The 11,681-nt window shown below is 37.3% G+C and overlaps 2 pseudogenes; both read right to left on the bottom strand.

The window, feature by feature from the left end:
* Window positions 1-4,953: 4,953 nt before the first annotated feature.
* LOC142841668 (protein phosphatase Slingshot homolog 1 pseudogene) lies at window positions 4,954-6,254 on the bottom strand (annotated as a pseudogene).
* A 50-nt stretch (window positions 6,255-6,304) lies between these two features.
* On the bottom strand, window positions 6,305-7,713 carry LOC142841667 (protein phosphatase Slingshot homolog 1 pseudogene; annotated as a pseudogene).
* Window positions 7,714-11,681: the final 3,968 nt, after the last annotated feature.

Raw genomic sequence — 11,681 nt, 5'->3', positions numbered from 1 at the left:
CAGGCGAATAGGCCCTTACCAGCTATTTTTATATTGAATAATAAAAATGTAATGACTAACACAAATTTGTATGACAGTTCTAATGTGCCTTATTATGTATCTGTAGTGGTGCTTTCTTTTGTAGAGAGGCTATCATTTACCTGTGATTTGTGAAATGCACCAATCCTGGGATATCTGTGAATGAGGCCCACCAAGTTGATTATGACATGTGACAACATCATATTGCAATTTCAAATGGTTGGACAATCCTGTGATTCTATCACCTATAATGGAATAATACAATCATTTTTTCTGTCCTTAGTTTCTAAAGACCTTGCCTATTATGTAGTTTGCAGTCCTTTATACCTTCCTAAACCTTTAAAGTCAGTAACACTCCATTTCTGAAAGAAAAGGTATTGTTAAAATACATAATGAGTGATGTGTAAAATCAGAAAACAAATTCTTAACTGAGAAATCTGTTCCAGTGATAAGCTTTATTCAACTTAGATGTTATATTTCACTGGTATTTCACAAAGGTAAATGGCCAGTTTCCCACTTATTTTTGACAACAAAGACCCACCAATATCACATTTCTTTGCTTCAGTAAAACTGAGTATTTTATGTTACATCAAACATGTGATTAATAATGGAGAATTTATTTTCTTTATTATGAAAGTAACACATGTGTATCATAGAAGTTTTAAGAAAATATATACAAGCAAAAGAAATTTATTAGCCTATAATCATGGAGAAAACATTACCAGTAACATTTTGGTGAATCAATTTGTATGTAAATATACAGAAAATTGTGTCATATATAGTCTACTTTTAAATGGTTCAAATATACATCAAACATGGAGATTGGTTCTTGGCTTGCCTTTAAAATACTAGTAGCTTCAAATACAGAAGAAAATATGGAGACAAAATTAAGTTTTTATGCATGCATAAACATTTGTGTCACTTAGAGTTTTTTGGCATTAAAAATAATCATGTGTTATGAAAATAGTTCCCTTGTTTTCAGAAGAATAAACTTCTAAAAGGGAAGACCTAAGATGAAAATTCATAATTTTAAGGCTGCACAAACACCTAGCCAATTCCTAAAATTATAGACCAATATTATGTGTGGTTTTGACAGTTGATATTGTCAGGAGCCCTTCAAATGGCCTAACTGTACCCTCCCCCATTCTTCACTCGGTTCCTGTAGATAATGTTCTTCCCCTCACCCCCCCACCCCCTAACAAACAATTTTCTTATCATCTGAACCAAGTGATATTTCTCTGCTTTTCTCTGAGTAACAGACTGTGGTTCTCTGTCAGCCTCCATAATTACCTAGACCCCAGATTGTTAAACTGTGGGTCACAATCGCATAGGGTGCCAAATATTTAAATGCAAGGGGCAGTGAAAAACTTGTCTATTGTAAAAGGTTTCTAAATGTGAAATGAACTAATCGAATTCATAATGAATCTATTTTATCTCTGGTAGGACTAGCCCATGTAGCACTGTGACTTTACTGCAACCTTGGTTCTGAACACACATTTACATTTTTCATTGTCTATACTGTCACAAAATGCAACACTAGGATCCTGCCCAGCAACATCTCAGCTCAGATTCAAAAATTGTATGCTATAAATTGTAGTGCTTTTATTATACATACAAAATTTTCTGCTCTTACAAAATCATAAAGTTTTAGTTGTGAGAAAAAATGTTTTATTCTTTTCCACCATCATTTCTCAGCATGTGAATATAAAATTAGTACATTCTTGAATAAATAAAATTGTTAGAGTATTTTATTTTGTAAACCATTGATAAAACTGCTAACTTGAGAGTCATAAAATTTTGTTCAAGTTTTATTTTTATTTTCTTTTGTTAGTAATAAGGAATGCTGCACTCAGGTTAATGGAAGAAGGGAGGCTACAGAAAGAGAAGACAAGAAGGGCCTGGGTTTGTAAGGAGGGCTTTCTAAGTCAGAATAGTAATGACAGGGAATTGGTCACAGGATTCTGAGAAGAAAGTGATATGGAGTCTGGCAGAAAACATGGGCCAGTTTGACCCTGACCAGTTTTAGGAACAGCAGATTGTCTATTCCATTGCCCCCACATAAAAATAATAGTCACCAGGTGCATGTGCAGGGAACTCAAGTGTTTTAATCAAGTCTTACCTTGGTTGAATCCTTCAATACTTCTCTCCCTACCATTCTTGTCCACGGGCCATATTTTGTGGACAGTTTGGTGTGTGATGACCTTGTACTTGTCTGTCAAGGCTCGCATCTCATGCCAGAGCACATTGTTCTGAAAGTTATCCACTAGGTGATATTAGTTTTACTTCTTATCCAAGATGTCAAGTCACCTCACTTTGATGGGACTTGATTTTGCAGAGCAGGTAGAAGGTGAGTCTGCCCATGCCCCAGGCTGGGGACATGATGTACATGCTCTAGGACTGAATGTGAGCTGTATAAATAAATTAGCTTGAGAATTAGGAGAGACTTTACAGCAGTTTCTGGAATGTTCTTATACATACTTCTGCCATTTTGTATTACATAATTATGTAAAATGTCACTTTCAGCACTGCTAATCTTAAATCTAAGTATTATCAACTCTGAAAAAATGGAACATTTTCTATATCCTGCTACCAAATATCCTTATGTAAAAATAACTAACATGTCTATTTCATTAGCATGCTTTTGTCTTTAATAACCAATAAAAAAGTTTATGTTTATGCATATGTAAGGAATTATACAATAAATGTTATGATGTATTATCAGTAAACATTTTATTTCTGTCTATTTTATTTACCTGTGTACTCAGGGTTACATAAAAATGTTCTTGAGTGAAATAAATCATAACAACAACTCCAGATGAACAAAGCACATTCTCCTATGGGAAGCTAGGGTACCTCAACCTTTTAATACCATAAATACTGATATCTCCAGCTACTAACACTTTCATTGTGTTCTTAATGAAATCCCTGCATGGCTTTATATAGATAATACATACTCATTTATTGAACTTTTAGTATATATGACTAATAAATTAATATTTATGTCATCTTTGAAAACCCAGGTATTATGTTTATGACCATATTCATAACATTTTTGTGAGGATATCTCTCTTACTAATTGATGTGGGATGTCCTTCTTTATATGTGTTGCTTTTGTTGGTTGATGAATAATGTTGTTTTGGCCAATGGCTTAGCAGTGTACAGCCAAGTGGGAAATCTGAACAGAGATATAGAGAGAAAGTAGGTAGAGTCAGGAAGACACCTAATAGCTGCTGAAGGAGACAGACACTGGATTATACCAGTAAGCCACAGCCTCGTGCTGATACATAGGTTAATAGAAATGGTTTGAGTCAATATATATAAGCTAGCTAGAAATACGCCTGAATCATTGGCCAAACAGTGTTGCAATTAATATAGTTTCTGTGTCTGGGAAGCTGGGAAATGAATAAGCAGTCTCTGTTTACAACAGATAGAATAAAGAGGAGGTAATTAAAACATAGACAAGAATATGTCAATTTATTTAACTATGTCTGTTCAGCAGCATTTTGCTTCATAAGCTATATCAAATTTATTTAGAATTCTCTACTTACAGAAAAAAAGTGTATACTTCTCAAACCCACATTTCTGGGTATTGAACTGTCCTATTAATTTCATATAATGATCATATTCATGAAGTTGTAATTTTTTTGCTATGACATTTAAAAATAGCTCAGTATCATTATTATTTAATCAATTTTATTTTATTTTTTTGAAAAGGAAGCTGTATTCTATTGACAGGAAGGAGTACTCCTCCTGCAGGAAGGGATGTGTGTAAACATCTGTGAAGATTTTTCAACAGACCCACTCCTAACTGTTGCTCCTGGAGAGGGGCCCATGTAAAAGTATCCCATTGCTGACATGCCTTTCCTCAACAAATGTTCAGATGGCACCTAATGAGCCTAGCTGGGAAGAGGGGGTTGATCACAGTGTTTCAGTAAAATGATCCTCACCCCAGACCCACAACCTCAAGGACATAAGTTTGTTCCAATTGCAAACAAAACAATGTCTTATTAGCAGCAGACATGGCTCAGTGATGTTCGTAGTACTTCCTTCCACATGACTGAGTGATGTAAGCTTGATGCTAGAAGCTGAGGATCCTACATCCCCACTGCATATGCCTTCAGTGCTTTCCTCTGATGATTTCACCTAGCTGTACTTGGGATGGTCAGGTTCAAAATCTTGATGCTTTTGGGGACCCCACCCTCCAAAAAACCCACAAAAACAAAACAAGAAAACAACCCCCCCAACAAGTCTCTTGGAAAAAATCCTTTCAGACATAAACCTCGGAACAAACCTTGGTCATTACTGTTTTAAAAACAAAATGGACAGTGAAAATGGAGGTAGAACTTGTGTTGTTATTTGAGAATTTTCCGTCGAAGACAGGAATGACCTGGGGAGAGGGCTGTAGTGACAATATCACCATGGCTCTTTTCTTACAGGTTGCACATTAAAATATTTTGTATGTACAGATTTATTTTCTCTCCACCATTATGGCCTGAAACTCATTATACAACTGAAAATAACTTTCAAATTCCAACTGCCTCCAAGTCCAATGATGGGATTATGGGAGTGTGCTACCAAGCCTGATTTTATAGGGTGCTGGAGATAAAACCTAGGACATGGCAGGCAAGACACTCAGAAACAAGACATTGCCCCAGCCTGTGTGTCCATATCTTCTCAAAGATGGGGATTAAGGGTCAGTGCTGTTGGCCTCCTGCTTGACAGTTTTCAGGTTGCCTAGGCCCTACACTGGGTCTCCTTCATGTGCGCTATGCTACTTCTGTTTCCTCCCCTCTTCTCTTTGGCAAGAGTGAGGAAAGCCAGGATGACTGAAGTTAACACAGATCAAGACATGAGTGGCAGTGATCAAGACACCATGAGAATCTCAACTCACATGGCAGAATACTGGTTAACTTTTATTCATCCTAGACTGGCTTTTCAAATGGCCTTGGGTTCATACAAGAAGGAAGAATGACCATATTTGTCATCCCACAAGCTGGCAATGGTGGATGTGTCAGCCTCATTGGACAGGTCCTCCATGGAGAAGTTGAGACCTCCCAGTTTGGAGATGAAATGGGAACATTTTAGTGAGAATGACACAGTGAAGCCGGCCAACTGGAGTCACATCTTGATCTTCTGTGCCCACTGCTTCTCCAGCCTTGGCTTTCTTGGACACTGTGGATGCTGTCACTACTGGAGCTCTGTATCAGGTTGGAACTCATGGAGGAGGAGGCTTTCTGGGAGCCCAGGCTTGGTGGTGAACATTTGTCATGTAACACATGGTCTTCAGGAAGTCTTTCATACGTCACTGGTGTGATATAGGTGGAGGAGGGTAAGAATAGGTTTATTTACCAAGACTCCTTCTGGAAGTTTCTCATCAGTCCCTGATTGGCTACATAGGTTCGCATGTCCAGGCTCCTGGCCATCCTCAGGGTGCTAGCCTCCAGCCTGCTGGTGGCACTTTCCCTGCAGATTGATAGTGGTCTGAAGGCTGGATCTTCAACCTCTCTAGTTGTTTGATGTGCTTTCAGACCAGGCTTGCCTTCTGCAGCTGGATGATGGACTCCTGATGCTGCACCAGGTAGCTATTGGTGGTCGGCTTCCCTGCCTCATTACTGAACAGAAGCCTCAGGTCCTTAGCTCGATCTTTCTTAGTTGACCATTCTTCCTTCACTACTCCCATGTTGGCTGTGTTCTTATCACAGTGAGAATTCTTCAATAGGAGGGATTTTAGAAGGACTTTTGAGGGTTCTCTGGAAGGCTCTAGAAGATTTGCTGGTGATTCTGGGGAAATCCCAGCTCCAGAGCCACCGACACCTGGCTTCCTCAAGTCTGCTGGTAGTTAAAATGGGGGCAGGGAGGCTGTTGGCTGGACCAGAGAACAGCCTCTCTGGAGCTTGGGACCTACTGCTCAAGTAGGCCATTGGGGAAGATGTGACATGGGGCAGGAAGGCTGGCTGGTTGCAGATGGCAGGAGCACAGGGGTCTTCATGCCGCTCTGTGGAGGTCTCAGGAGCCCCACCAGCAGGGTACATGCAGACAGCACAGGATGTTTAGGAAGGCTTCACTTTACTAAGAATTCAAAACACAGCATTGCACCCAAAGTCATCAGGGAAACTCCTCTTGCTGTTGTTATTATTTAGGTTTTCTTGGTCAAGTAAACTTCTATTGAGCTGGGTGGAGGACTGCCCCCATCTCCCTGCTTTCCGTGTAATTATTTCGGGGCATAAGCTAGCCATGCGGGCCACCGGTAAAGCTAGCTGGGTGGCGGGACGCAGCCCGCTGCTCCTCAATACAGTCGGCCAAATTCCTTCATCTTGTAGGCTATGACCGTGGATGCAGATCAGCTGACTGACACCATTTTGTAATGGACCAGGCACTTGGATGATTCCTTTTTGCTTTCTTGATAAAGTTATAGGCTTCATTTCAGTGGACAAGGTCTGTGATTTTCTCATCATAGACTCAGATGTATGCAAAAGAAGCCATGGGGAAAAACTGTCTTGTAGTAAGGAGGGAGCTGCTCATTGGTTCCCAGCTACTTAGCCCCGAAATAATCCCACAGAAACTGTCTTAATTAAATTACTGCTTGGCCCATTAGCTCTAGCTTTTTATTGAGTAACTCTTTCATATTAATTTAACCCATTTCTAGTAATCTGTATATCGCTACATAGTTGGCTTACTTGCTAAAGTTCCAGCGTCTGTCTCTGGCGGCAGCTCCATAGCTTCTCTATGACTCTGCAATTCTTTCTCTCAGCATTCAGTTTGGTTTTCCCCACCTACCTAAATTCTGCCTTGCTATAAATCCAAAGCAATTTCTTTATTCATTAATGGCAATCACAGCATACAGAAGGAACTCCCATATCATTTTCTGTTTCTCTAGTGATATTTAAAATGTAGTCAACCACTGAGCCCTTCAGTTCCTCCATATTGGATGCATTACACTTGGAGCCTAAATAAAGATGGTCAAAGATAAGGGAGGGCTTTTCCACCTAACCCAAGATGAACAACATCTCGTTATTGATGAACTCCTTGAATTCTTTCAGGTTACAGTTCATTGCTACTCCAGTTCATTGCTGATTTCCTTAGAAGTCACATTTTTCAAGATCCTAAATCATCATGATGCTCTGGAGCTTGGCTTTAATGAGATGCTCATTTCTTTCCCTCTCAGTTGGCTTGTCCACAAACAATGCTGGTGAGTCAGGTCTTGTGAGCTCCAGGTCATGCATGGTGTTCCACTCACTAATGCAGCTCTACTCAGAGCTGATGCAGCTCTCATAGTAGGTAACCCAGATGATCGCCACCCCAAGGGAAATATTTGTACTTCTGTGCCACTTCACAGGCCTTGCAAGTAGATTACATGACCTGGATAGACAAGGGCTTGCAGACATCCATCCTGCCAGCTGTGCTCATATTGAATACACTTTCCTTAATTAAAAAGTCAACTGCCAGTAGAGTGTTCTCCTCATTGTTCTGGTGCCCACTGGTGTATATCACAACCATGTCCAGATGCTCTCTAGGCAGACTCCGCTGGTCCTGAGCACTGTTTCCCTACTGTAGGCTGCTCTTCACCATGAAAAATTTCTTGATCAAGCTGAGGTTCAACTTCTCTGTTCCTTATCACTGCCAGCCTCCAACTCACTGATGAGAGGAGTACACAGCGCTGAGTGTGGGAAAGCACTGCAGGGTCACTAGGGACATTGCGGTGCAGGCCTGCTAGGTAGCCACCATTTGACCAATTTTAAAGGACTTATTTTGTCTTTGAATTGTTCTTCTAGTCACTGAAAAGTGTAAATATTGCTACATATTGCTAGATAGGTGGCTCAATCTTAAATATAACAGGAGAGTGGGACTATTGTTGATTTTGTTATTCATAAGAGTGTTTTGTTTATTCTTTCTTTTAAAAATAACACAGGGAAAAATGACAAGAAGCATAGTACAAGTTTTGTGTGTCTGCTTTATGCTTGGATTTATACCAGGCATTTTATAAGTATCAGCCCTTTAAACTTGCTGGCTTATAAAGGGCTGAATGTAGATTGTCTGCCACATAGTAGTACATGAATTGAGGAGTAATGATATACTATAGACATTGGAGTTACCTATACTTGAATCTTTCCACAATTGTTACATAGTTAAATTTCAGTTTTCTTATCTGAGCAGTTAAAATGACAGCAAAATAATGTTTGTCTTTTTTTAGTTTGCAGATATCAAAAGTAAGCAGTGGTGTGTGGTAACTACCTACTTTAGTACTTCACAAATGTGTCTCCATATAGTTTTGATATTACCACCTCTCTTTGTAGATGTATAAACTGTTCCAGAAAAGCAAATTGCGTAACTGTTGCCTAACTATAAATTTATCAAGATCATACACATGTATCAGTGTATAAGTCAAGTGAAAGATAATTACATAAGATTATAGTTAAATTGATTTTCAGAAGCAGTTTTCAGAAACTACAATTAGCATACCAATATCAGAGAAATAGGCCTAGAAATCAGAATACCAGATTTAATGGGAAATACAGAAGCAGCGATGACTGGAATGCCTTTGGAATGCTCAAGAAACAGAAGCTCAAGGAGAAACAATGAAGGAAATGTACGTACATGACTTGCTCTCTGTATTTCTGGTACCACATTACTACAGAGTGGGCTCCTCCACAGTCATAAAACTAACTACATACTTTAGGAATAGTTTCAGGCTATTTTTGCCTACATTTCCTCACTTGAGTTGCATTACTCAAGAGGCATATTTAGCCATTTGACATATGATGAATTAAGTATCTAAGGGGCTTGAGTTTTCAAAAAAGTTGCAGAGACTGGAAATCAAGGAAAGACTGGATAAGGGCTTCTACCATTAAATGTGTGATGAGAAAGATTTTTATGATTTTATGATAACAAGTATTATAATCACCAAGTTTTGGTGATCACTACATGCCAGGCACTCTGCTAAATACTCTATACAAGGGATTTTTATCTAATTGCTACCACAGAAGCAGGAGTCATAACTGTAATTATCATATTTTAAGGAAGTAGAAATGGAGGTTTAAAGAAGCAAAATAACATTTTCAGGTAGGGCCATATAGGTAGAAAAGAGCTGGCCTCATTTTTAAGATTAAACTTAAAAAAGTATTTGAAACATTTTTAAATTTTTTCTGAGATAATAATATAAATACATTTCTTCTTTCCCCTTTCTCCATCAAAACCCTCCAACTTTTCATTCAAATTTATGCTTATCTTTCCTCACTAATTGTTATTGCATTCATATATATGTATATATATATATATATTCCTATATGTATTTCTATATATATATATTCCTACATATATTCCTACATATTATTCCTACATATATCCCTATATATGTTCCTAAATATAACCTGCCCAGTCTGAACAATGTTACTTGGTTATTTGTATATGTGTTGTCTGGGCTGACCATTTCACTCTGGACAACCAATTGTCAAGCTCTGCCCTGCTTTATTCATTTGACTGTAGTTCTTTGTCTATGGTTGAGTCCTCCTGAGCTTTTGCCCATGCAGTCTGATATATTAGACAGTGTTCTTGTTTAGGTCACATTTGGGTAGTCATGTTAGTAAGGTTCTATGGGTGTAGCTTCTTATGTTACTAGAATACTATGTCACAACAAACTCCCTGATCCTCTGGCTCCTAAAGTATTTCTGGGCCCCAATTCCTCAGTCTTCCCTGAACCTTAGGTGTTGCCACTAGAGTTGGTGGTCTGAACCTGGGAGAATGGAGTCTAAAAATGAGGAAGACTAAAGTCTCATGCAATACCCGACTTTATTCAGAGCAACAAATAATTTATATTCTGAGAGTATTTTGAGTGTTATACAAGGTCATGTGAGCAAAGTTCACACAAGTTTAGGCTGTACACACCCACAAGAACAACTTGTGGTTGGAAACATCTTTGAAAAATAAAAGTAAACAACAATATGTAATCTGAAAACTCACTCCTATTGGCTACACTTGGGAGGGGCACAAAGGCACATTTTAGAAACAGCCCATATTATGGAGAAACAGAGGTTGCAAGATTTTTGACTTGTTTTCTTGGAATTATATCACAAGCTCTCAGGAATCTCATTCAGATTCATTATTGAACTGTGTTCTGAGACCTAGGTACAGGAGCTGTTTTGTAGATGTGTCCACTGGTACTGGGTTTCACAGCTCCACATTGTGATTGCTTATGTTTTTTGTAGTGATCTCTATCTCTTGCAAAGAGAAGTTTCATTGATGAACATTGAATATTTATCTGTGGGTATAAAGATAGATTAAACTCATAAACTTTTACCTCAAGAAATAATTGGTTAGAAATATATTTTGATTTATTTATACCTTTTTATATAAAATATAAAACACTCATAATCATTAAAAATAATATATTCTTATAGATATTGATGTAACTAGAAATCAAGCAAAGAAAATGATAAAAATTCATAATCTCCCTAAAATACCCTTTATCATGTACCTCTTTCACGTGTACTCATCATGCTAACACCTTTATGAGGTGCTTGTTTATACATTTTGCCCATTTCCCCCCACTTTCGGATTTATTCATACTTTGGAATGAATTCCTTGCTGTATATATGTATTGAAAATTTCTCCTAACATTTGGTAGTTTTTTTTAATAATCTTGATGAATTGGTGTTTTAAAGTTTAAGATTGTTTTATGTAAAAGTCATAAGCTAAACTTGAAATAATAAATATTATTTTATATTTCATGTCCTTTGTTTATTATTTGAAAAAGTATTCCACATGAGAATCTTTTTATCGGCAAACTTTTGTTCTTTTGCTTTTGCACATTCAGGCCTAGCAAACATTTGCAGGTCAATTGATAGAAAGAGTTTGCAATTTAATTTAATCTTTTTAAGTTGTGCTAAGATGTTTCAATATTATTTATGAAAAAGCATATCAGTCTCCATCTCTGTCGATAATATTGTATGTACATGTATGTATATATATATATGAATTTCCTTTTCTCTATTATTTATTTTTGTTTATGTACACTAATATTAAATTATTTTGATGACTTATACATTTAGTGTGTCTTTGTATTTAGTAGAGGAAGACTTCTCTTTTTGTTCATATTCAAGAGTATTTATGTTACTGGATTGCCAGATTTCCATATAGTTTTTAGAATTAGCATGTCAAAATCACATATACACCTATAATCTCAAAATTCAAGTAATCAGTTCAAATCAAGGCTATTGCTAATTTATATTTAGTAACAGTTTTGTTTTATAGGTTAAAAACAAAATTCATAGTGTGAAACAATTTTATTGAAAAGTAAAAAAAGTATTTTAATGGAAATATGACTGAGAATTATGTAGAAAATTTTGAAACATCTCTATGTTTCATCTGAGTGATTTTGGTTTCTTTACATAAATTTGTTAGATTAATTTTTCAGTAGATATAGAACACTTATTTCTCTATGAAGGGAATCAACTCAAATATGAAATGACTGCTCTGTGTTGGGTTGTGTGACATGAGTTATTGTCTGTATTTTTTTCTTTGCATACTGTGCTATCTAATTTGTGTTTCTTAGCTAAGTGATTACTAAAAATGGCTTGAACAGTCAAGTGAATCTTAAAATATATAGCCTGATATTTGTTGTAATATGAGCGGTGGGGCTGCGTCCCCAGCACCCCGGCTGCCTGGCT

The sequence above is a fragment of the Microtus pennsylvanicus genome, chromosome X (genome assembly GCF_037038515.1).
Source record: "Microtus pennsylvanicus isolate mMicPen1 chromosome X, mMicPen1.hap1, whole genome shotgun sequence".
Classification (NCBI taxonomy): Eukaryota; Metazoa; Chordata; class Mammalia; order Rodentia; family Cricetidae; genus Microtus; species Microtus pennsylvanicus.
Note: the sequence above shows the minus strand (reverse complement) of the source record. Positions and strands in the feature narration are given on the sequence as shown.